The sequence below is a fragment of the Capsicum annuum genome, unplaced genomic scaffold (assembly GCF_002878395.1).
Source record: "Capsicum annuum cultivar UCD-10X-F1 unplaced genomic scaffold, UCD10Xv1.1 ctg5260, whole genome shotgun sequence".
Taxonomy (NCBI): Eukaryota; Viridiplantae; Streptophyta; class Magnoliopsida; order Solanales; family Solanaceae; genus Capsicum; species Capsicum annuum.
Genome location: NW_025860643.1, coordinates 1 through 26,796, shown reverse-complemented (window position 1 = coordinate 26,796; position 26,796 = coordinate 1). Strand labels below are relative to the sequence as shown.

The following is a 26,796-nucleotide window of genomic DNA, read 5'->3' as shown; positions in this document are numbered from 1 at the left end:
TATATCTAACTTTGAGACTGAAGCATTTTAGTGAAATTCATCCCTGTATTTATCACTTAAGTTTTTCATTTTTAGGTCCAGTATATACCATAGTACATAATGTAGAATTAATTTATTTTAGTTTCTACAATTTTTCATTTGTATTTTTTTTCATTTACATATGCTTATGGAATAATTTATCAAACATTTACTTTAATGAATTCTACGTGTAACAGAAATGCACACTTTAAAATTATGTATTTTTTATATATATTCTCATGAATATAGATATTTAAATTGTTATTGTCATAAATCATGTTGTAAATGAACTTATGTATGATACAGTCTAAATAATACTATTTTATAATAAATGCATAATCTCATAGAATTAACAGAAGGTTCAATTTATTTTCTACAATACAAAAGATAATAATATATTTTTAGAAGGCTAAAAGTTGTTTATCCCATTAAATAATTTTTAAATGAATATAATTGCAAAAGAAACTTTTAAACACGTGAAATCTAAAATTAAAACAAATCATTCCCTTTATATTGCAACAACGAAAATGAAGAAATTCTATGAAATTCAACGGATTATTATCACAAAGTTATTCCATGATAGAACCCTCAATTAAGCACATTATGTTATGCATGAATTGTAAAATTTAATGATCTTTGAAATTCTGTCATGACCTGTCTCATGGATCGTACGGGCTCCTACCGAACTCAACTTTAATTAGGAGAACCCTAATTACCCAAGCAGAAGTTAAATAAAACGATTTTTAATTTAAAAAAAGCAAAATCCTTTAATCACAAATAGAACTCTTATTAAGTATATTTAATAAATAAAAACAACAGAGAAAAAAATTAATAGTGATTCCCTATAACCTAATCTAAATCGGTATAAGCGTACTAAGTAATGAATTTTGAAATTTAATGATCTTTGAAATCCTGTCACGACCAAACTCATTGATCATGCGGACACCTATCAGGCTCAACCCTAATTAAGATAGCTCTTACTATCCAACCATTTAATGAATGTAGAAGTTAGATAAAATAATCTTTAAAAGAAGCAAAATTCTTTAATCACAAATAGAACTCTTATGCAATATATTTAATAGGTAAAAACAATACGGAAAAGAATTAGTAGTGATTTTTCATATCCTAATTTAAACCAGTACAAGAACACTAAGAAATGAAGGAGAAAATCCAAGACAAAGCATCCATATAAGAATAAAAGGACAGGAGTTGTTGAATAATGACCGATCCGTCGTTACTGAAAATATATGTGGTATAGGTACACAAATAGTATTCATCATATGTGTTTGGATAAATTCATTAGTATGAGAATACATTTGATATGTTCTAAGGTCATACAATACCCTAATACAAAGTTAAGTTGAAAGTGCCCTTACCAATTTAATTTTTGGACTAAGTTTGAATAGAGTTAACTTCAAATGAGCATTTCTCCTGGAATATGAATATTTAGGGCACCCAATACCCACCACAATAAATATCTGTAAGTCTTTTTACCAATGCAACTAACCATTTGTTAATACGTTCCTGAATAAGAAGTTATGACCGTTTTATTGAAGATTGTCCGTGCTGAAAAGCTAAAGGCTGCCATGGCAGGTTCAGGTCGCTATAGCGATGTAACATCATTTTATAACCTTATCTTGACAGGTTTCAGCCCCTATTCTTCACAATTTCATTCTCATCCCTAGAGGGGCGATTTTTTCTTAGTTTGGGTGAAAATTCTTCATTGAGATAAGATTTTTACTTTTTTTTAACATCCATTGATCCATTTATCTTCTAGAATCACTAGAATGAGGAATATATGGTAAAATTCTTGTGCTTTAGAACCCTAGATTCATGAAATTGTGGGAAAACCCTATGGGTATATGTATTTTCACCAAGAATTGATTTTAGTTTGTGAATTAACTCTACCTAGTGTTAAATTATGGTTCAAAAATATGAAAGTTGATAGTTGGGGGCCTTGAATTCCATAAAGGTGAGACCTTTAATTTTAAAGCTCCATTAACGGACTTTGGTTGAACTTGATATAACTAAGTTGATAATTAATTAATCCTTGGATAAATTGGTAGGTCGTGAATTAAAATTAGTGGGTTTGAATTCTCAAGATATTTATGTGAAGAGAAGTTTAGTAATTATTCTTGTAATTATTGTTTATTAGATGATTGAGCCTTCGAAAACGTGAAGAAGAAGGAATATCATTCACGGTATAACTTATTTATTGCAGCAGCTTGACGCCCAGGTAGGTTATTGTTTATGAGTAGTAGATTGTGGTTGGTAATTGTATCCATAATGTAGATTGACGGGAGAAATCATGCTTCGTCCTGTGAGCATGGAGTTTGGATGGATAAAACATGAATTTAATGTAACAAAGACCAAATTTTGTGTTATTATGCTAATGCATGAATCTTTAATGGGAGTTTGTATTTGTGTGACTCCATGGTGGATTGTAATGTGATTTAGGTGAATATAGGCGATAAGGAGATTGTGTGATCTTATAATTTAGTAAATTATCCTAATTACCATAAAGAATAAACTTAGTTTTATGTATGTTGGAATATCAGATAATCGTGCTTAAAGTTAGTGATGACAACTGATTATGGTACGAGGAGGCGGTGACATAATAAATCAACCTAAAGTCAAGTTAGCTAAGGGTTAGGAAGTAAAAGGTACAAAGTTGTATGACTGTTAGTTGAACAAAGTTGAATGATTGGCTAATGGAGTAGGTCTTGAACCTAGTAATGACTTGAATGTAAGGGTTGCTAGATAATAGTGGAATCCAGGGTCTCAGTAGTCATTCTAAGTTACACGGTATTCAAAGACATGTTTTCCCATTGTTCTTTGCAGTTAAACTGGAACATGGCATGTTGTCTTGGAGAGAAGAGAAGATTTTATTGAGTGTGATGTCCCTCACCGCCCATCAAAGAAACCCCGTAGGCAGCATAAGGCTTGCTTTTACTTTGCCTGTGTAAGGTTTGTTTGAGCTTATTAAGAAGAGAGTTTCCAGCAAGTAGAAAATGGGAAGATAAGTTATACTTGTCCTGGTCAAAATAGACAATTACTATCAATGACATTGTAGCAAGAATTAGTGCAGCATATATCATAGAGCTTTGTTCTCAGTTTTAAGCAATTCTGCTGTTGTTAATAAAGAGAGATACATGTGTAGAACTATAGTTGAGCATTCTTTCTTTCCTGCTTGTTTCATGGTTGCGTGCGGCAATGTGAGAGTGTTAGTGCAGATCTCTGAGTTGTCACTGTAAATCCTGAAGTTCATTCTTTATAAACTATGTCGTTAGTTACTTTAATGGCTATCAAAAGATAACAAAAAGAACTATAGCAAAAACTTCCGTTATGAATGAGCTTTTGGTTATTAGATTTTCAAAATCACACCACGTTGGCTAATGAGCAGTCTCTGATCTCCCTATATTTATTCAATTTGCAATATTTGAAGTAGTTCTACAACAACCTTATATGAGGGAAGAAACAAACAATCTGTCGAACAAAATAGTATTTCCAATTAACAGAAAAGACAACATGGAATCAATCAACTTCATGCTCCAAAAAGAGAAGAAGAAGAAGATGCACTTCAAACTTCTATGGCTTTCCACATAAGCTGCAAGTGTCTAGCTGTTCCACAAATAAAAAATCGTCCATGTTGAAATAAGCGAAGCCATTACATGTACTTTTAGTTTTCCTCGCAACTCTATATCAACTAATCAACTATGCCACAATCCATTGGTAACTCTACACAAGGTTGAGAAAGCTTATTGTAGGTTAATCTTAGTACGAAGAACCTTCCTTTTCCATCTTACTTCTGTGTAATGGCTTCGTTTGGAGAAAACTGGCAAGTAACAAATCAAAATGTCTATTGCATTGTCGTGATACCACATAATATTAAAGAAAAATAAGTTTCGTATTCCTCAAAAACATATTATAAAGAAACAAAGGTTTCTTTTAGAAAAGGTTCCATGAAAATAAAATTAGGTTGATATGACGATAAGTATGCCTTCAATAAACTTCTTCTTTGTAGCACAATTTTCAATTAACCAATCTGATGGCCTTACCAAATTTGACCCTTTAGATCCGAATCCTTCTCTGCCAAGCTGTATTTATCCTTTTCGTGTTGCCTTCTTTCTTCATATGCAGTTTGTTGAACAAATTATGTTTTTCTGTGTATTGCAGATGTGCCTGAAGGTTCTTTTATTGTCAGAGCACATACACCAATGTCAAATCTATTCTCGTCTCTGGTTCAATGAAGTTGACCGATTTACTTCACGTGACTACTAAGCTTCGCATTTACATTCCTAAAACTGAAGAATGAATATAGATAAATCATTCCATTTAAATATGTGTAAGGTAAGGTGTCTTCGGGTCACTTTAAGTTCTTTTTATTTACAGCTCTTGTGAAACTAACAAACGCATGGTTTATTGCTGAATCATCTGCTTGCTCTAGAAGAATAACTTGTTGGTGCTAAATATAAAGTGTGATTTATGGTTAGTTTGGGCCGAAACATTATAATTGGGCCTATTAGTTGTAGTTAAAGATTATGTATACCCGTCCCACTCATGTAATTGTATATATGTGGTTTTGAACAGTGTATGTTCTAGTTTTGGCGAAAGGAAAAGAATTCAATTTCAGATATTTTCTCTCTCTATTCTGTTTGGTCTTCATTTTCCCTCTCTTCTTACCGTATAACAATGGAATTTGCTCTTGATTTTTCCACTACTCAATATGGTGTCAGAGCTAGGTTTACTTTCCTGTGGGATTTTCGTCCTAGTGTTAATCCCGTTCATATTTGTTAAGATCTTGACCTTCGTCGGAGTTTCATTTGCTTCGTCGGAGATTTGGTCGGCTTTCGTGTTCTCGGTCCAGATAAATTCATATTTTGACAGTGGAGCTGTTCATTTCTCACATTCCTCTGTTGTTCTGGTGTTCTCGTGTGGCGGTGTTGTGGCGGTGTGAAGTTGTTTAGCTAGAATTTTGTTTCCTTTTGCTGGTTGTGGTTTCGCGGCTTTGCATCTGGTATGATGAAGGAATTCGGTTATTCACATCGAGGTTTTGCTACTGACATCTCTATATCTTTGAAGTTTCGAAGACATTCGGTAAATTTCCTATTTTGCTTTACTCTTCATCAACTTGTATTTGGAATTACCTAGTCCGAAATATGACTACAAATTCTCAGAGTTCTTCTAGTTCAACTACTCAGAGTGTTGATTCTGTTGTTACTCCTTCTTCTTCCTTATATTTTCTTCCGTCTGATCCTCCCGACATAATTTTGGTCACTGCGACCTTTAATAGCACCGGGTATGGTAGCTGGCGCAGAGGAATGTTATTAGGTCTTTCTTGTAAGAACAAATTAGGAATGGTCAATGGTACGGTACCTAAACCTCCCTCTACTGATCCTCTTTTCTAAGCTTGGGTTAGGTGTAATGATATGGTTGTATCTTGGATACTGAATAGCTTAGACAAGGATATTAGAAAAACTGTGATGTACAGAGAATCTATGATAAAATTATGGAATGAGATTGAGTGTAGGTTTGGTCAAGCCAGGTACGAAGATTTTCCAAGTAAGGAAAGAACTATGGTCGATTTCTCAAGGTTCCTCCAATATTGCCTCCTATTTCAACAGGATTAAGAAATTATGGGATGACCTTTCTTTTTCCTTAACATATCCTGATTGTGTGTGTGGTTGTAAGGAGGGTTTTCAGAAACTAGAGGAGGAACAAAAGGTTCATCAGTTTTTTATGGGACTAAATGACCCATATTCTACAATTAGGAGAAACATTTTGATGTTGAAACCTTTACATGATATCGATAGTGTGTATTCCATCTTGATAAATGATGAGAGTCAGTCTGAGATACAGATTTCTATTTCACCATATTTTAATTCAGACTCTGTTGTCTTCTCTACTGGGAATCAGCGACCTTACACCTAAAGAATTAATTTTGATCCTAACACTTCTTAGAAGAATACTGTGGTCTGTAGGTATTGTAAGAAACCTGGTCATCAGATTGACAGGTGCTACAAACTGCATGGGTACCCAAATTCTGGTTCCTTTGGTGCGCAGTCTAAGTTCAAGGAAACTATTGCTTTTGCCCAAGTCTTAGACTCTCAGTCTCCTTCTCTTTATGATTCAACCAGTGACACACTAGTTCAGGGAAATAGTGGTACGCCCAGCATTACCAAGGAACAATTTGATCAACTTTTGAGCCTACATCACCAGTATAAGGTTTCTGCTGTATCTCAAGAGATATCTGTTGGTTCTGCAAATTTTGCAGGTTTGATTAGCAACTCAGATCCTAGAACTTGTAGTTTACTTTCATGCAATTTTTCTAGAGTAGAAGGTAGTCCTTGGACTATAGATTCAGGTGCCACGAATCACATGATCCCTCATCTTTCCTTTTTATCCCATATTACTCCTCTCACTATACCTTACCTTGTTGCATTGCCTAATGGGTATAAAGTTAAGGTAACTAGTACTGGATCCCTTACCTTATCTGCTGAAATTTCTCTTTCTAATATGTTACTTGTCCCTTTCATTTTAATACAATCTTATTTCTCCAGTTGCAATGTGATGCTTATTTTTTTTCAAATGCTTGTGTGTTGCAGGGTCCTTCTCTGAAGAGGCCAGTGACACTTGTTAGTCTCCAGGATGGGTTGTACATACTCAATTCTACATGCATCACTTCCAACAGCCTATTTACTGTTTGCACCAATTCTTCTGTAAATACCAGTACTGCCAGTCCTTTGTGTGATATGAATAAGAGCAGTTGTTATATTTCTACTACTTTTATTTTTTCTATAACTAATATTGGGGATCCTGCTTGTACTTTTTCCCTGAATGATTCTTACCCATTACCTGCTCCATCCTCTTTGTGTTCTACTGATTATTCTTGGCATTTAAGATTGGGATATATGCCATTCAATAAAATGAAAACAATTCCTTACTTGACTGACAAGTTGCCTAAGCAACAATCTTTTCTATGTTCCATATGCCCTGTGGCTAGGCAGCAAAGGCTCCTTTTTCGTGATAGTACAATACACTCTACTTCCCCCTTTTAGCTAATTCATTTAGATCTTTGGGGACCATATAATACTTAAACATATAATGGTTCAAGGTATTTTTTAACCATAGTAGATGATTTTTCTAGGGCAACTTGGACCCATTTGTTGTCTACTAAGAGCAGTGCCTTTTCTATCATACAGTCTTTTATACTTATGGTCAAAACTCAATTCAATGTCTCTGTCAAGGTAGTGAGATCTAACAATGCTTTTGAGTTAAGGTCCTCCCTAGCAGCCATGTCTTTCTTTTCTACCCATGGGATTTTGCACCAGACTTCTGTCCCACATACCCCACAGCAAAATGGTGTTGTGGAGCAAAAACATAAACACTTTCTTGAAATTGCTAGGGCACTTTTATTTCAATCTAAATTGCCTTTAAGTATTGGGGGACTGTATTTTAATTGCCACCTACTTGATTAATAGATTTCCATCCTCTTTACTTCATAATAAATGCCCTTTTGAACTACTACATGGCACTTCTCCTCCTTTTGCTTACTTAAAGACTTTTGGCTGTCTTTGCTTTGCTGCTATACCAAAACTATACAGAGATAAGTTCAAATCTCAAACAATACCTGTTGTTTTTATTGGTTACAGCTCGGGTAAGAAACGCTATAAATTGTTGAGCCTTCCTGATCATTGCATTTTTCACTCTAGGGATGTTATTATTCATGAACATGTCTTTCCTTATTCTTCTTCTAATCCTTTTTCTCTTTTCCCTTCTATTTCTTTTCCTGATCCTATTCCATCTTCACCATCTCCTTCTGTATCTTTTAATCTCTCTAATTCCTCCAATCCCTCTCCTCCTTCTATTCCTGTTCTCCAAAAGTCCACCAGATTTTCTCACCTTCCTGCCTATCTCAGTGATTTTGTGTGTAATTCTATTTTTACTTTCAAGGTTATTTCTTCTACAGATTGCTTGAAAGATCCATAGTTTTATCATCAGGCTGCTTCTTAGACGGCTTGGTAGGAAGCTATGATAAAAGAGTTTCAGGCTTTAGATGCCAACAATAATTGGGACATCTTACCTCTTCCTGCTAGTAAGAAATTCATCCCTTGTAAGTGGGTTTACAAGATCAAGCAAAGAGCTGATGGGTCTGTTGAAAGATTTAAGGCTCGCTGAGTCATTAGGAGGGGGGATACTCAAGAAGAAGGTGTTGACTTTACTGAGACTTTTTCACCTGTAGTGAAACTGACTACTATTAAAGGTCTCTTATCTATGGTTGTTAAGAGAAATTGGGTAGTTTTTCAACTTGATGTCAATAATGCATTTTTGCATGGTGACTTAGATGAAGAAGTTCATATGAAAATACCTCAAGGTCTCACAGTGAGTGCTTCTTCTTCTTCATCACAAACTCAATAAGTCTCTTTATGGTCTTAGACAAGCGTTTAGACAGTGGTATGCTAAACTTTTCTCTGCCTTATAGTCTAAAGGTTCAGCCCTAGTCTTAATGACTATTCTCTATTCAGAAAGTTCACTGGTCCTAATCTTACTGTGGTAGCTGTTTATGTGGATGATATCCTCTTAGCTGGGGATAATGCCTTAGAAATTGCTGCTCTTAAATAGTTTTTGGATGATCGATTTAAGATTAAGGATTTAGGAGAAATTCATTACTTCCTTGGTCTTGAAATTGTCAAGGATTCTTAGGGATTTCTGGTTAGTCAACATAAATTTACTCATGATCTATTACATGAGTTCCACTACTCCTTAGTTACTCTTGTGGTTTCTCCCTTGGATCCCCAAGTTAAATTGTTCTCGGATTGTGGCGCTTTGTTGGATGATTCTTCCATTTATAGAAAATTGGTTGGAAAATTAAATTTTCTCCAACATATTAACCTGATTTGTCTTTCCCTATTCAGCACTTAAGCCAATTCATGGCTTCTCCTAGGGTTCCTCATTTAGAGGCTGGTCTTCGTGTCTTACGGTATCTTTCTGGGACCTTTCACCTGGGTTACATTTGAATAATAGTTCTGATTTTTCGCTTAAAGGGTATTCTGATTCTAACTGGGCAAGTTGTGTTGATACACGAAAATCCATTTCTGGTTTTGTCTTATTTCTTGATGGATGTCCCATTTCTTGGAAATCTAAAAAGCAGCCCACCATTGCCCATTCTTCTGCTGAAGCTGAGTATCGAGCCTTGCATTTATTGGTGGCTGAAATTACTTGGCTGTTCAGGCTTTTGGATGACTTCAATATTCCTCCTCCTCAACCTATTGCTATTTTCTGTGACAATCAGGCAGTTGTACATAATGTGAAGAACCCTATTTTTCATGAGCATACTAAACACATTGAATTGGATTGCCATTTTGTTCGGGATGCTTTGTCTGCTGGTTCGATCTCTTTGCATTCTGTCTCCACAGCCAACCAGCTTTCTGATATCTTTACCAAGTCTCTCCTTGGTATGCATCAGCAGAGTTTCCTTCCCAAGCTTGGAATGGTTGGCGCTTGCGGATACCCGGCCCACTCATGTAATTATATATCTGTGGTCTTGAATTGTATAAGTTCTAGTTTTGGGGAAAGGAAAAGAATTAGTTTCAGATATTTTCTCTCTCTATTCTATTTGGTCTTCATTTTCCCTTTCTTCTTACTGTATAACAATGGAATTTGCTCTTGATTTTTCCACTACTCAATATAACTGTATTACCAGATTTGTTTCTATAGCATTATACCATGCTTCAATATATCTGCTAACAAAGAGAAGCTATTTGTAATTGACTTTGCAACTGTGTTCGTATCAATTTGAAACATTAACACTGGTTTTTCAAAATTAATGGTTGACATGTTATTGAGGTTTGAGGACTTGTCACTTGTGCTGCCCTTTCGACTGAACCTGTGAACTGAACATGTAAACACAATGCTCTTAGTGTCATTATTTTATTAGAATATTGTATGTGCACACCAACTCGCTTTGTGCATGTCATCCTTAATTGTGCAAAGGGACGTGCTGATCTCTCTGTATAGTTTTTATCGAATGACCCTGAAGGGACATTCAACTGAGATGTTTTGTATGCTTGTAACAGAACATATTTTGCTTGAAACATAAGTGTTCCACTAATTGCTCAATTGTTCTGTTGAGTTGTGAAGTTTTGATATTGCAACAACACCGCACCCAAAACTTAGCGTCCTTGTGCTAAAGCAAGTCTGCGAAACTTCATCATATGTTTGAATATATGCTTCTGAAGGACTGCGAGCGTAGGTCATTGGTCAAGTTATTTCATCACAAAGAGCCATCTGCACCACCTCCTCCAAAAATAAGTTGATATTATTCATTCTTCACAACGACTTGGTAAACTCGACTTCTTGCTCAACCCGTTTGAACTAACTTTCAATTTTAAATATGAACTGATGCATTCTTTAACGACAGATTATATATTTTGGGGCACGGAATTGATTTAAGTCTACGAAGTAGGTGATTGGACTTTCCTGGAATATCTTTGAGCACCCTCTTCATGTGATTGAGGACGGCGTAGGAAGATCGTGAGGTGTCACTGCAGCTTGAATTACGATAACAGTTGGATATTTTCTGAGACTTCTCCTGGGTTTGGAGCTGAACGAGTTTCACAAAGAAGTTTGTAAACAAATGTATTCAACTGTAGAGGATCTTCCACCAGAGGAAACACTTGTATTGTACATACAGTACATTGAATATGTATCTTCTCATTTCCAGCTAACACTGATGAAATTAGCGGTTTCCGCAATATAGAGAAGCTATATTAGTTTCATATAGTCAAACCCTAACTTGTTGTGAAATGAAATGATCTTTCAGTTGCTTTTACATGTTTCTAGTGATATATTGATGCTTAGAGAAATTTATTTGGGGTTCTTATCCAGTGTTTGGTGTCAGCATTGAAGTCCGACTAGTTCGGATTTGTGTAGGGTAGGGTACATTCAGGGGTAACGCCCTCAATCAAGAATTTTTCCATAATCAAGCCTCGAAACCGGTGGTATGCTTAGAGCAAGTTGGCTTTTTGTCATATTGCTGGCCTTCTCCAAGAAAGTTCTCTTATATGCCAATACTAGATTGGCAAGACAAGAGAGACGTCTTAGAAAGTAGGAAGGTATTTATGGGTTTTTGTTATGAACCAGTTGTCCCATATTGGAAAAAAAGAGAAATACTAAGGGGATTATAAGCCAAATGGGTTCTCCCACCTATTAGATTAGTATTTTGAGTTGGGCTCTCCCGTTTGATTTATAACATTGGTGCTCTCGTTGAGAGTCCCACGCATTGGGCCGTGACTAGGAGTGGTGGCCTGGACCTAAGAAGGGTGCTAGCCGTGACCAACTGGGCTCAGCCATGACCAACGAGGTCGTTGGTTCTCAAACGGAGACAATTGTTAAGAACCAATTGTCCCACATTAGAAAAAAAATAAATGCTAAGGGGATTATAAGTCAAATGGGGTGCCAGCCGCGACTAATTGGGCGTAGCCATGACCAACGAGGATTGATCCACGTGTGGGGAGCCCGCGCGTTGGGCCGTGACTCGGAGTGTGGTGGCCTGGACCTAAGAAGGGTGCTAACCGTGACCAACTGGGATCAGCCATGACCAACGAGGTCGTTGGTTCTCAAGCGGAGACAATTGTTATGAACCAATTGTCCCACATTGGAAAAAAAATAAATGCTAAGAGGATTATAAGTCAAATGGGTTCTCCCTTTCTATGCTATGCTGTATTCCCAATAAAAATCGTCATCCTTTTGGATGCGCACCAATGAAACTCTCCGATAAATCTATTGAATTTAGCTTTGTACAATAGGACTCACCATCCATATATATTAATGGATGTGATATATTCATTTCATAATGAACAACAACAACTAGTATTCTTATTGGGAAAGTCTCTTCACATGCATTAAGAGTTCGTATGCCACCGTAAAACTATTTGCTTTCTGATAATTATTCAATTAGTACATTCTATATGTGTTTTTATTCTCTTTTTCATTTCTTTCCCCAGAAAGCCAAAACACCTGTAAAAATTTTTATAAAGAAAAAGAGGGTAGCAAATAAAAATCCTGGAAGATATGGAGGCAAGTAAATAATTTATGGAAGTTCAAGGGTTCATTTGCCTTATTTATCTTTTGTATATATTTATAAATAATCTGGCGTGCGAAATGAACAACAGCATCAGAGTGGCGCAGCGGAAGCGTGGTGGGCCCATAACCCACAGGTCCCAGGATCGAAACCTGGCTCTGATATAATATATATTAGAAGCAAGCTTCCCATTCACTACATCTTTTTGGCTAAGATGTTAATGTCTATATTCTTTTTTTGAAAAAAATACAGTGTGAAGTATTCATGGACCTTCCCCTCTTTTTCTTTTTATTTTATAATTTTATAATTGGAGTTTGGCTAAGATGTTAATGTCTATATTCTTTTTTTGAAAAAAATACAGTGTGAAGTATTCATGGACCTTCCCCTCTTTTTCTTTTTATTTTATAATTTTATAATTGGAGTTTGGAATGTAAACAGAACTTGAATTAACCAAGGTATCTAGACAGTAAATACTTACTCACGACAGGTTATGTCTATTGGAAACAACCTTTCTACCTGTATGGAGTGGTAAGGCCGGCTCTACCCTCCCCAGACCCACTCTGTAGGATTACAAGTATATGTTATTGTTGTTGTACGTACTCACTGGTGGTTTGGTATAAACCGTGATACAAATAATAATTTTCTCTTTAAGAAAAAACGCAGTCATATATTTAACCACTGCATATCTCTCTTAGACATTCATATTCTTGTAAGATAAACTAGAGATAATTTTTTATTTTTATTGTTAACTAATAATCTTTTAAGTTATAAAATGATATTGACATATTATAACATGTGAAACTTCAATTAATACAATTTTATATATAGTTCTTCTCCGTCCGATATTAGTTGAGCACTTTTCATTTTTCACGGTGCTTGAGTAATCATTAATGGAATAATCAATTTATTACTATACTCTTTATTGAAGGAGAGCTTTGGAGTAATTGGTAATGTTGCCTCCATGTGACTAGGAGGTCACGGGTTCAAGTCTTTGAAACAGCCCTTGACAGAATTGCAAGGTAAGGTTGCGTACAATATACCCTTGTGGTGGGCCCTCCCCGGACACCGCGTAAAGCAGTAGTTTTAGTGCACCGGGCTACCTTTTTTTTTTTTTTTTTAAACTACTATACTCTTTATCCATATTAATTGACATAAAAATAATTTGTCTAAACTTCCAAAGAGTATATTAATTGTAGGGCAAAAATGAAAAAAAATTTAATTAATTCTATCATGATTTATTAAGAGATCAACTAATTTAGGATATTTATTTTTAGTAAGATAGATAAATTAATATGTTACTGAGGGGTCATTCATTTGAATATATGTTACCAAGAATATATGGTTGTGGCCTGTAACTGTATTATTGCAACCTTTTTGAGCACCATTAAGGATGTTAATGTCATCAATTAGTCTTTGATACATCATTTTCGTGAAATATTTTTATTGTTTATAAGCAAGCAAGTTCTAATAACTGGCTGGGGAATTATTGGATGTAAATGTGAAATGTCATATATTTTTCCAATTTAGAACCTGGCTATAAGCAAGCAAGTGCTAGTAGCTGGCTAATAGCAAATGCCAATATTTATTGTTAGTATTTTTTGTAGCTAACATTCGTCAAATTTAGAAACTGGCTTTCATTATTTTGAAAGCAGCTATTTCAATGGGGTCAATATGTTTCTGACTTTAAAAAATCACAGTGTGCACATAAATTCGATAACCTTCGTCACCGTTAATATTTGATATTCTCTTGATACCTTCAATAGTTCACGGAAAGACGTCACAGGATAGAACACGGCCCCCTATTCTCAACAATGAAAGATCTTGAAAGTGTATTAATGTAACTCAAACAATTAGTCATGTCTTTTTCAAGTAATTGGTTGTCTTAAAAAAATGTGAGCCAACATAGGATGATTACTTTAGAGGCTGACAACAACACAAGGTTGAATACATGGATAATGCCCTAGAGGGTTAATAATAGGAGATGCTGAAGGTGAACCTTTGCATCCAATTCTTTAATTTCATACCCATCCAAAAGTTTTAGTACTCCATCTGTTTTAAATTATATTTTTACATTCTCTTTTTGTTTATTTAAAAAAGAATATCTCTTACATTTTAATATATTTTGAAAAATTCGAAGGTTTCTTTCCTCCTAGAGATGACATATACACATGCTGCCAGTGTCACGAGATATATTTCTGCTCAATCTTTTAAGTGGTTGGATTGCACAAATATTATCTGCACAATACGTACATTAACTTAAATCGATATTGGTAGAGTACAGTTCCTACTGATAATTTATTTTAGTCTAATAGTTGTCTATCAATGAAACAGGTTGACTAACGTGTTCCTATCTAGTTAAAACAGTAAGTAATTGCACAGTAATATTTACGTGAAAAACACCCGGTTCGGAGCTTAAAGGGCAAGTTTTTTCAGTCAAAATTTCAAGAGGACACATCACAATGGAAAAATTTCAAAACGAACAAGATAAACACCTCTGTTTATCTTATCCATTAAAAAGTTAACGGTGTTAGTCACATGATGAAGTGCAAGGTAAAATGGTGATTTTACCTTATAAGGTAAAATGTGTCTTACCTTATTAATTTTCTTTTATATACCACCCGTTCATTTCATTCAATTTTTTCACATTATCTGTTTCACTCTTTTCTTCTATATTATTTTGGTGTTTGTTTTTGTTCAAAATCTATTTCATAAAAAAGAAACTCACTTTAAGATATACTTTAATCACATTTTTATATAACTTTTTTCAATACCGAACAAACAAGTACGTAGTATAATATTATTAATCATTTTTGTAACTTCTTAATTTGTCAAATGTTGTTGTTATCATATCAACTTGTTACGTCTAAACCTACGTTAAGTTAGTATTGTCTATCTAATTCTTTTTGATTTTGTTGTTTGCACAACAGAGATGTTAAATTTGGTAATGCATGTGTAAAAAGCTTGCCTTTTAGGTTCCAAACTCCCTTTAATTGCACGCATGTGTACATTAACACTTTGTATGAAACACATATCAAAATTAATTTTATTTTTCTTTCTGTATAGATATGGAATATCAACACTTTGTGCATCCAGGACCATCACAGTATGACGCATATGCAACGGAAAGTAAGCATCGGTCCAAGACTATTTGAAAAGGCACATTAAAAGGAGAAAAGTCATGTTTGGCAGTGTGGCGTAATGATAATGGCTTTTGAGAACGTGTTAAAATCATTTGTTTCATCCCAGTCTTCTTAATTAATTTAACATTTATGGTTTTAGGGGCGTTATAGATGTTGGATTCGTTCCCTACGATTATTCCTTATTACTACACTAGTTGAAAGGTGGCGACCAAAAACACATACCTTGCACTTGAGAACAAGTGAAACGACGATAACCTTACAAGACATGAAACTCATGTATGGAATGGCCGTAAATGGAACTCCCATTTATCCAGGCGTTGTTTGGAACCACATCATCTTTCGAATTAGTAATACCCATTTTACTCCTAAACAACCTTTTCAAATGATCATATTTGAGAGATAAAAAAAATAATTGAACCACTTTAGGACGCCGACTAATAAATCCCTATCATTCAAAACTTCATCATCCCAATATAAATTTACTCTTACCTTATCCATCTTAAAGTAAGAAATGAATAAGGTTCAACAAATATTTTGAGTTATGAACTTCAAAATTTTTTTTCTTGAGTTGATGCAAGAAATAAACTGATACAAATATGAGGAGCACAAGGATTACAAGTTTTTATTGAAGGTTCAAGTTTCGAATTTGAAAAGTGAATTGAAGACCTTTTTCAAAGCCTTGTCCAAGCTCGGGAACTACAAAGACTACAAGGCGCATCTTGTTGTGAACACGCCGAAGGGAATGTACAGCTTGACATGTGAGCACTGGCCTTAGGTTCTCAAAAATACACCCAAGGCTGCACCAAATACACTCCACACCCGTCATCCTCATTAAGGGCAAAGGAGTCCTTTTGCATTACCTTTTGTAATAGACTATTTAAACATTTTCCTTAGTCTTGTTCCTTAGTTAGTTCATTCTTGAAAACAGTTGTAATATTGAACATCATATTTTCTCTCAAGAAGAGAGTAGACCACCAAACATTTGAAGATCACAAGTGAAAGGTTCCACTTGTGTTGTGAAACGGATAGAAACGAGAGTACTTGAGAGAACCGCGTTCCTCTTGTGTTCCCGTAAGAACTTGGTACTTGTTAACTTGTTTTGTAAAGGTTTTAGAGTTTGGTACACTCTTTAGTTTCTACCTAATAATTTCTCTTTGTGTTAAGTTATCTATCTCCTTATTTCTCAGGTTAGTGTATTTGTTGTTCTCGTTTGATGTCTTGTACGTGTGGACTGTTTTTCTGAGTTTGTGGACTTTTTTGTGATCTTGTAGATACCATTTGGTATAAAATCTAAGGCTGGTTGTGTTCCTACACTACCAATCTTGGGCTCTCTAAGTCGAAAAAAAAGAGGTGTTGAAAAGATGAAAATTTCAAAAAGAAGCAAATCTGTCTATTCTTGTTGTCTTGGCCAAAATTGTGTCTTGTTGTTTTTTTGGCCGAGATTTGTGTATAGTTTTATTGTGACTTTTGCATGTTTTGTGTGTTATAGTGTTAGATCTTTATTTCCTAATCATAGAAGAGGTGTCCAAGATCAAAAATCTTACAAAAAGAAGTTATTCTACGGGTTGGGTGTCTTGGCCGAAGTGTTGTTGTTGTTTGGCCGAATTTGTGTCTAGATTAGGTGTTATTTTACTTGTCTTAGTAGTTTCGTGTGTTAGCTTGTTGATTCCCTAGAACACTTGAGTCTAAAGTCCAAGATTTGAACCTTGTTAAGTTGTTGTTGAAAGGTTGGACGATTTAGATATTGTTATTATTCAAAGTGTTCTTATTGTTGTTCTTGAGTAATATTCAACAAAAGGCCTTGTTTGATTTGAAAAAAGGAAGAGAGAGGTAAGGATTGTGTTGTCTTGGGAATACTTTCAAGACAACACTAAAGTGGAAAAGAAACAAATACCTACCAAAATCTTGCCTACCAAAAGAGTGTCAAAACATCTTTCAAGAAAGGCCAAAAGAGGAAAGGGAAAAGACAAGGCAAAAGGGTGTTTTGCCATTTTAGTGCAAGTTGGTGAAAAAATGATGTGCACCTTTTGACCTTTGGGAAAAGAGTTCAGAGTCTTTTTTTCTCATTCCAAAACCAAAAATCATCACCAAAATAACTAGATTTAACAACTTAAATTGAAAAACATCAACTTTCAAGCAAAAACAACAACACCAACGGCCAAAAAAAAAATTAAAAAAATAAAAAGTGTGGACTACATCAACAACAAAACTCAAGTCATAGGAACTTCTAAGTTTCTTTCCTTGTCTCTACTAGTTTCTTTCTATTTGTCTCCTATACTAGTTGACAACTAAGTAACAACCTACTAAGTTGTGAACTAGTTTTTGAGTACGTCTTTCGTGTCAACATTCTTTGTGGTGATTTGATCATTTACAATTCGTAGTTGTTCTTGGCTCAACTGTGTACAAAACTTCCTTGAGTCTTTAAAACCGAAATCCATTCTAACTCAAGAGTATACTCGTTCCTAAGCACTCAAGGATTGATACCCGGCTTACAACACTTGAAGAACCAAGTGAGGAAGCCGAGTGTGAAGAATGTGTAAGCATATTTTGAACTAACGTTCTCTTGTTTTATAGGTACAATTGCAAATGGAACTCAAAAATTCCAATGCTCCAACCGTGGACAATAATGTTATAAATGTCCTCTTAGCTAGTCTTGAAACTTTGTCTCGAGGCGTGGCTAAGATGAAGGCAAATGTTCAGAAATTGGGTTCAGATGTGGCCTTAATGAGTGAGAGGTTGGAGAGGATGGAAAGCCAAAGGATTTCTCGACCTCATACCCCTCAAACCACCTCACCTACTATTACTCCCGAAACCTTGCACCAAATATTGTATCCACCAAGTGCTACAAACCAAGTCAATCTTTAGTCCCAAAGCCGAGAACAAGATAGACCTAGCCATTCTTCACTCCACCAAGTTCCACAAGGAGGACTTGGAACCAAAATTCTATCCCTAAACCCGAATCCTCCACTCCAAAATCCTCCAATTCAAAGACCCTACACTCTACTAAATCCAATGTCTCCTTCCCAAGCTACACTAACCTAGAAATACCCCATCTAAGTAGAAAAAGAGGGAGAGTTAGGATCCAAGGAGAATGAGTTCAAGCCTCAAGATGGAGAGAAACTTAGTGGTCAGGTACAAGAAGAATGTGAAGAAAAGAGGGCAAGGGAAAGAAAAACCGCGGGCAGTGAAGTAGGAAAGAAAAAGAAAAATGTGCTTATGGGATTTGCCCACAAAGGATATTTGATGCTCACTAACCCACATTCTATCACTTTTCCTAGCATTGATCCTTCTTATGTATAGGTTCAAGTTCATATGCTATCAAATAATGATCAAAAAGGGGTTCCACATGATAACATGGGAAATGAGCTAGTGACATCCTTGGCCGAGAGATCCAAACAAGTGGAATATTATGGCATACACCGAGGTATAACTGCTACACTCTACACTTCATTATGCTTGAAATGTTGTGATAAGGATATTAGTATCCAATGTGAAGTAGCTTCGGTTTTACATAGTGTAGAAAGGCATAAATCTTTCCTTGGTAGTTCTCTTGTTGCATATGTTGGTCAATTTTCTCTTATGGATAGTTCACTACTTGACCATGTGAGTGATGTGATTCAAAATTCTCAAGTTAGTGTTCATTCTTGTAATATTGACCATGATATTGGACATATTCCTTTGAGCTTGTGTGATGCAAATTGTGTTACTAGTTTTGATCAAGGTAATCATATGCTTGGAAAACTTTTGAATAAAGGTGTGCTTTCTATTAAGAGAAGACTTCTAGGCCACAAATCTTTAGTCTTGGATGATATCCTAGTAAAAGGATTGGTTAATCTCGAGTTATACCCTTGGTTACACCATCCTTTTGCTCTCGGAATACTAGTGGATTGGAAAAGGAGTTGCCTCGGCTTATGCTTATCTTTCCTTGATGATTATCTTATCCCTATCCTTTGTAATTTTCAAAATACGTGTTTCATGGTAAAAATAAAGGATTACTGGTCAAATTTTAAAAGTGTACGCCCTCGGCAAGATGTCTTCACACTTTATTCCTTTCTATACTACCTCTTTAACTATGATAATAACCATGTTAATTTTGAATTTGTATTGTGTAGTGGAAGGAAGTTTGGTGGATGGTTTTCTTGCTTGCATGATGGTGATATGTGGTTGAGGTGGATCTTAAGATCAATAGTGGCACTATATTTGATGAGGTCCTTTGTAAAGGTAATGAAACAAATGTATCTTATGGTTCCTAAGATAAAGGTAGTCTTACCTTTTGGGTATTGTAAAGCCATTAAGACCATTGTAGTTTTCTTATCTCTTGATATTTGCCAAAGTCACTTCCTTTGTGTCATTCATGCTAAGTTTTTCATGTCACACACAAAGGACCCGTGGGTATATTCCAAATGTGAACAACCTTGACTTAATGACATATATGATAGTTTCAGATTGCACTCCTCTTTCCTTGATGTTTATCTTAGCCATGTTCTTTGTTATGCTTATGGTACGTGTTTCATGATCGTAACAAAGAATTGTTGCTTGTATTCCAAAAGTGTATGCCCTTGGCATGTCTATATAATTTGTGGTACTAATTTTAACCCTCCTATCTTGAGGATTGTGTGCTTGTTTTCCCTCTCTTTGGTTTTGCAAGGTGCGAATTTAAGAACAAATTCCTTTGAATGTGGAGAGGATGCTACAAGCATGAGGAGCACAAGGATCACAAGTTTTTGTTAAAGGTCAAATTTCAGATTTGCAAAGTGAATTGAAGACCTTTTTCAAATCCTTGTCCAAGCTCGGGAACTACAAAGACTACAAGGCACGTTTATGAAAATAAATGCGTTTGAGCTTGTTGTGAACGTGCCCAAGGGAGTGTACGCCTTGACATACGAGGTCTGGCCTTAGGTGCTGAAAAATACACCCAAGGCTTCCCCAAATACACTCCACACCCGCCAACCTCATTAAGGGCAAAGGAGTCCTTTCCCAATATCTTTTGTAATAGACTATTTAAACATTTTCGTTAGCCTTGTTCTTTAGGTAGTTCATTCTTGAAAACACTTGTAATATTGAACATCATATTTCCTCTCAAGAAGAGAGTAGACCACCAAACATTTTAAGATCACAAGTGAAAGGTTCCACTTGTGTTGTGAAATGGCTAGAAACGAGAGTGCTTGAGAGAACCGCGTTCCTCTTGTGTTCCCGTAAGAATTTGGTTCTTGTTAAATTGTTTTGTAGAGGTTTTAAAGTTTGATACTCTTTATTTGCTACCTAATAAGTTCTTTTTGTGTCAAGTTATCTATCTCCTTATTTTTCAAGTTAGTGTGTTTGTTGTTCTCATTTAACGTCTTGTATGTGTGGACTATTTTTGTGAGTTTGTGGACTATTTTGTGCTCTTGTAGATACCGTTTGGTATCATAAACCTACACTCATACTTTTATATAGCATGGAGAATATTGAAGTTGTTACAAGGTAAACATTAGATCCTATCTTACAAGATGAATATGGGATCCTACCTTACAAGGTAAATGACTCCATTTACCTTGTAATACCTTGAAATTTTTTTGAGTTGGTCAAATAGATAATAAATAAGGTAAGTGACTCCATTTACCTTATAAGGTACCTTACACTTTATCACGTAACTAATATCGTTAACTTTTTAATGGACAAGGTAAACATAGGTGTTTGCCTTGTCCCTTGGTGCCAACCAGAACTCATAAGGTAGAGTATGTTCTTTGACATCCCAATGAGGACCCTCTGCATGTGCTTGATCATGAGTCTGGGCAACTCAATTTTAACTTCAGTATCCAAGAGTTCCATGAGAGTCAAGTCGAGAAAGTTTTCCTTGGTGCATCTTTCTTTCCTAGGAATAATAATCTTGTGCATAAAATCAAAATAAAGTTGATGGAGAGGTGACATTTCCCGCATAACCACTCGATGACGATGAAGAAGATTAGGATTGCCATAGAATTTCCTAGAAATATCTATAATAGATGTAAGATAGTCCAAAGGGGGCTATTCAAACTTAAAATAATGATCCCAAGCCCCCAAAGGAATATCTAAGATCCTAGCCAGATCATCGGCAATCAAATTTATAGGTTCCCCTCTCACAGAAGAAGAGAATAGATCGCCACGTTCAACCCCATTTGTGTAAAATTCATACACCTCGGATTTTGCGAACTTTCTTTAAAAATAACCTTGAAGAAACAAGCTTGTCCACCCCTGAGCAGCCAATTTGGTCAATAATACTGCCATATCAGGACCTCCGAATCCAGTCACTACCCTACTCCTAGCAAGTTTTCTCTTCTGAAAGTGGAGGACATGATTCTCCTTGGAATTAAAAGGATCAGGAATCTCTTTAATGTAAAATCCTCATCAGAATTAGGGAAAACAACAGAAGTGGTATCAGACTCAGATGTATCTAATGAAACAGGTGTGGGAATGCATTTCCTAGAGCTAGATAAAGGTTTTGACTTGGAGGGTTTGGATGGGGGTGATGGTGTTGTATTTTCTTTAGACTTGTGAAAGAAATGAGGAGGTTGAAAGACAGAGGGTTTAGGAATACAATGTTTTGTTTTTCCCTTCCTTACAAAGAAGAATAGCACATCTTGGAGAAAGGAAGAAGATTTAGGAACAGGTGGAATCGAGCGTGTCCTTTTGCTAGCTCGAAGTGCCTCAGGCATAGAAACCTCCTCTTGGTGTTCTTTGTTACGAGTGTAAGGAGTTCTAGGTGAAATAGAAAGTGAATGTGGTTCATCAGGTAGGTCCAATTCTTCAACAACAATAGGAACTGGGGAACGTTTCTTTGTGGACTGAGATCTGGATCATCGAGGGATTATATTTACAATGGAAATATCATCAGTGTCCGCTGAATCTAAGATTTGAAGGGGTGGGATATCTAGAACTGCTGGGTTTGGATTTTGAGTGAAGGAAGGGTTTGTTGAGAACTGAGAAAACTAATTTTTAAGGTTGTACCAACTAGAAAAATTGGATAATTTCATGGAGATGTTGGGGGAATGGGAATTAAAGTGTTAGCATTTGGATAAACTATGAGTTCAGTAGATGTAGCTTTATTTTAAAGATTTGACTTTGGTGATTCAGATGAAGAAGGGGAAGCCATTGTTGGACTAGAATTCACTTAAAAAATATTTGAAAAAGTTTTGGATATTTGGTGTGGGAAGAAAATCAAGGATAAAATGTATTTAAAGAGGAAAAAAATTAGAAGTTGAAACGTAAGGAAGATGTAATAATTGTGTTCAGAAAGGAGATGATGTGAAAGGTTGTAGTGAAGTGAAGGTGGTGGCAGCTTTTTGAAAAATAGTGGACTCTTAAAATTTTGGCGGTTACATATCAGTATTAGGACTAGTAATACTTGGACCACACAAACTCATCTGTTTTAACTTAAGCAATTTAAGGTGGTACTTGTAAATTCATACCTGATATAAGAAGTCATAGACTTATATGCTTAAGCAATCCAGCTTCACTATAGGAATTAAACAAGGTTTATTCGAGTTAATACAAGTTCAGAGCTTAGTATACACAATAAAATGTTCAAACTGAATTAATCAACATTACAGTGTAGTTTAAGCATGAACAACATATCTAGTCAATCATTCGAGGTGATTTATACAATTTTAATCATCCCCAATTCTAGGCGATTCTTTCCAAAGTGTCCCTACTCAAGGCTTTTGAAAATATCAACACTTTGATATTCAAATAAAACATAACAGACATAAAACCTCCTCCAGAATTATTTCTAAGAAAGTAATGTCTGATATCCATATGCTTAGTTCTTTTATTTTTAACTGGATTCTTAGAAATGTTAATTGCCCATGTGTTAACAGTAAATTTAAGCATATCCTAAGTCAATACCATAATCCTTTAATTTTGGCATAAGAAAACCTAGCTGCAGCATACACAACTTCAACAGTTGATAAAACTACAGTGATTTTCTTCTAGGTGGTTGGACATGAATCAAGATAATGTTTCATACTTGTAGAGCTTTTCTATCCACGGAAAGAGTTGCATAATTAGCATCATAGAACCTACCAAGTTGATAAATACTCCTTCTAGGGTACCACCAGTCTCGAACCATTTATTCCGATGGAGTATTTCAAGATTCTTTTGATAACACCAATTATACCAACAAAATTACCAGTAGCTTGCTCGGTGTTATTTATGAATAAATTTCATTCTTTGTTATTCCCCCTGTCAATATGACTTTATAAATTGGATCTGGTAGTACAACCTGTTCCTGTGCAAACTCATAAGTTTCACTATCATCTTTTTGCCTTTTTTGCTTCTTTCATTAGTCCACAAAGATTCATACAAACCAGATCCAAGCACTTATCTGATTATTTTTTTTTGAAGGGGGAGCTTTCTTACTTCCCCCTTACACAAACACTACAAACCAGAAAAAATTTGTTTTGGTTCTCTCAATCTTAAAAAATTCCCTCTTTAAATATGGTGAGTGAAAGAAACTTTATTTTCTCCCAGTCTTATGCCTTGAGCAAGCTCTAACCATGTACCAATTTTTCTTACCTCCATTCACTCTTACCTGAAAAAAAAATTAGGGGTTAACGTTAAGAACCCAAACAAGCTTGGGTTTTTTCTTGTGAGAATAAGGATGAACCATGTTTCTTTTAGCCCAATGAGGCAACAGGTTAGATGACCTATTTCTCTGGTTGGTTTTGTTATTTATTTTATTTCTCTAAGATTTTATAAAATCTGATTTCTTTGCTAGATTTGTACTTCTGGATCTTCTTTTATCAACAAATTAAGGAGGTACTTGTAAATGCATACCTGATGCAAGAAGTCATGGACTCATATGTTTAAGAAATCTAATTTTACTGTAGAAATTAAACAAGGTTTATTTGAGTTAATACAAGTTCAGAGCTTAGGATACATAATTAAATATACAAACTAAATTTATCAACATTAAAGTGTAGTTTAATCATGAACGACAAATCTACTCAATTCGTGGAGGGGATTTATACAATTTTTATCATCCCCAATTCTTGTCGGTTCTCTTAAAAGTGTTCCCTACTCAAGGCTTTTGATAATATTAGAAATTTGATAGTCAAAATAAAAACATAACATACATAAGACCTTCTCCAAAATTATTTCTAAGAAAGTGATATCTGATATCCATATGTTTGGTTCTTTTATGTTTAACTAGCTTCTTAGCAATGTTAATTGCCTAGGTATTATCACAGTAAGCTGAAGAATATCCTAAGTCAAACCATAATCCTTTAATTTTGGCATAACAAGACCTAGTTGCAGCATATTTAACTTCAAAAATTGATAAAGGTACAATGATTTTCTTCCAGGTGGTTGGACATGAATCAATATAATGTGTCATACTTGTAGAGCTTTTCTATCCACTGAAAGACTTGCATAATTAGCATCAAAGAACCTACCAAGTTGAAAAATAATCCCTCTAGAGTACCACCAGTCTCGATCCATTTATTTCCATGAAGTATTTCAAGATTCTTTTGATAACATCAATTTTACCAACAAAATTACCTACAGGTTGCTCGGTGTTATTTGTGAATTAATTTTATACTTTGTTGTTCTCCCTATCAATATGCCTTCATCAGTTGGATCTGGTAGTACAACCTGTTCCTGTGCAAGCTTGTAAGTTTCATTGTCATCCTTTTGCTTATTCTGCTTCTTTCATTAGTCCACAAAGATTCATACGAACCATATCCAAGCACTTATCTGATTATTTTGTCTTGAAGGAGGATCTTTCTTACTTCCCCCTTACACAAACACCACAAACCAGAAAAAAAATTGTTCTGGTTCTCTCAATCTTAAAAACATCCCCTCTTTAAATATGGTGAGTGAAAGAAATTTTATTTTCTCCCAGTCTTATGCCTTGAGCAAGCTCTAACTATGTACCAATTTTTCTTGCCTCCATTCACTTTTACCTGCAAAACAAATTAGGGGTTAACTTTAAGAACTCAGACAAGCTTGACTCTTTTCTTATGTGAAAAGGGATGAACCGAGTTTCTTTTATCCCAATGAGGCAACAGGTTAGATGAGTTATTTCTGTGACTGATTTTATTATTTATTTTATTTCTCTAAGATCTTATGAAATCTAATTTGCTTGCTAAATTTTTACTTTTAGATCTAGATATATCAGTAATTGGACATTCAGTAGTGGGATGTCCAAGATTTCCACAAATGTAGCATAAATCACTAGTGACAGTATGACTGTTGAAATATCTTGATCCATCCTTTTCACTATGTGTCCTTTCACCCAATTAATGAACAATTCTTGAGGAGTTTGTCCATCTATTGGCCCTTTGAAAATCAAGTTTCAGTCTAGAGTTTTCTTAGATTAACCTATCTACTTTTTCCTTTTCATTATTACATTCTTGTTTGACTTTGATTAACTCAAGCTCAAATTTTTTCTGTTAATCACTTTCCGCATTTTTACCTTTTCCAGAAAAAGTCAATTTCAAGATTTCAGGTTGAAGATTCAAATTTGAATAATCAAGTTGACTAACTTGTTCCTTGAGAGTGTTATTTTCCTTTTCAACAGTATTTTTGTAAGTTTCTAGATTAATAAGGTCTAACTTGAGACTTGCAAGTGTTTTGACAAAATTTTGACTTCTTGAAGAGTCGCTACTTAATTTTGAAAAGGAATTAAGAAACCCTTAAAAAATACTTTAAACAATCCAAAAAAGAAAAATCACTTAAGTTTTGAAGATTCTGAGTAAGCGGTTCCTATTAACATTTTAGGAAGGTATTAGGTACCTAAAACGTCCGCTAACTTGCAGTTATCCAGTCTGTTTAAAAACATCTTTTGATTAACTTCTGAAAAGATTAATTTATAGAAAAGTGATTGAATTTTTAGAAAAAACTTATGTAAAATAGATTTGGGCGACTTAGTAGGGATTTTAACTTAGTCTAAATAAACTAATAAGCAAATAAACACATAAAAGGGGAAAAGGAGGAGGAAGTAAAAGATGGGTCATTGGGCCCAAATCGATAAACCATGTCCTAATCTAGTTGGACTTTCGGCCTATAACCTATTCTAATTTTTTTCAGGCCCGTTGGCCCAGAATCTGCTCCACTTGCATTAAATTTACAACTTTCGCTACAAGGCCCAAATAAATGAATAATGAAATGAAGAAAAAAAAATAATAATAAAAAGACAATAATAAATGAATAAATAAATAAATGAGACTTCCAAGCCTCCTAGCTGCTTCAAGGATGGGACTTTAGTCCATTCTTCTTCTTTTGATTCCTTGTATTCATACACTATTTAAGGGATTTCCTTCGGCTTGACTAGGAAAGATGGGCCATGTTGGCCCATTATGAGATGCAAGGGAAAAAAAAAAGATCCCATTTGGACTCTAAGGTGGGTTCAAATGCGAAAGAAGAAAGAAAAGAAATCAAAACACATTAGAAATGTAATGGGAAAAGTAAACCAACACATTGGAAGGCTGATACTTGAATACTATCCTATTCAAAACCAATTTTAAGCGTAAAACACCAAAATGATATCTCACGACATACTTCTACTAGTGACTATTTTAAGTCATCCAAATTTCAACA

The 26,796-nt window shown here is 35.1% G+C and overlaps 2 long non-coding RNA genes and 1 other non-coding gene across 6 annotated transcripts; all 3 read left to right on the top strand.

Annotated features, from left to right (window-relative positions):
- The first annotated feature begins 1,598 nt into the window (after positions 1 to 1,598).
- LOC124892961 lies at positions 1,599 to 10,851 on the top strand. 4 transcript variants are annotated; one of them, XR_007050485.1, is made up of 5 exons: positions 1,599 to 1,990; positions 2,174 to 2,254; positions 4,195 to 4,368; positions 10,095 to 10,360; positions 10,439 to 10,851. It is a non-coding gene; the product is annotated as an uncharacterized LOC124892961 (long non-coding RNA). The 4 variants fall into 4 exon arrangements; XR_007050487.1 differs by lacking the exon at positions 2,174 to 2,254 and having other exon boundaries at positions 10,439 to 10,846; XR_007050486.1 differs by having other exon boundaries at positions 1,599 to 2,254; positions 10,159 to 10,360; positions 10,439 to 10,845.
- Positions 10,852 to 12,192: 1,341 nt separating this feature from the next.
- Positions 12,193 to 12,264, top strand: TRNAM-CAU. The gene has a single exon. It is a non-coding gene; the product is annotated as a tRNA-Met (tRNA).
- Positions 12,265 to 16,163: 3,899 nt separating this feature from the next.
- On the top strand, positions 16,164 to 20,429 carry LOC124892962. The gene is made up of 3 exons (XR_007050488.1): positions 16,164 to 18,664; positions 19,353 to 19,461; positions 19,889 to 20,429. It is a non-coding gene; the product is annotated as an uncharacterized LOC124892962 (long non-coding RNA).
- The last annotated feature ends 6,367 nt before the right edge of the window (positions 20,430 to 26,796 follow it).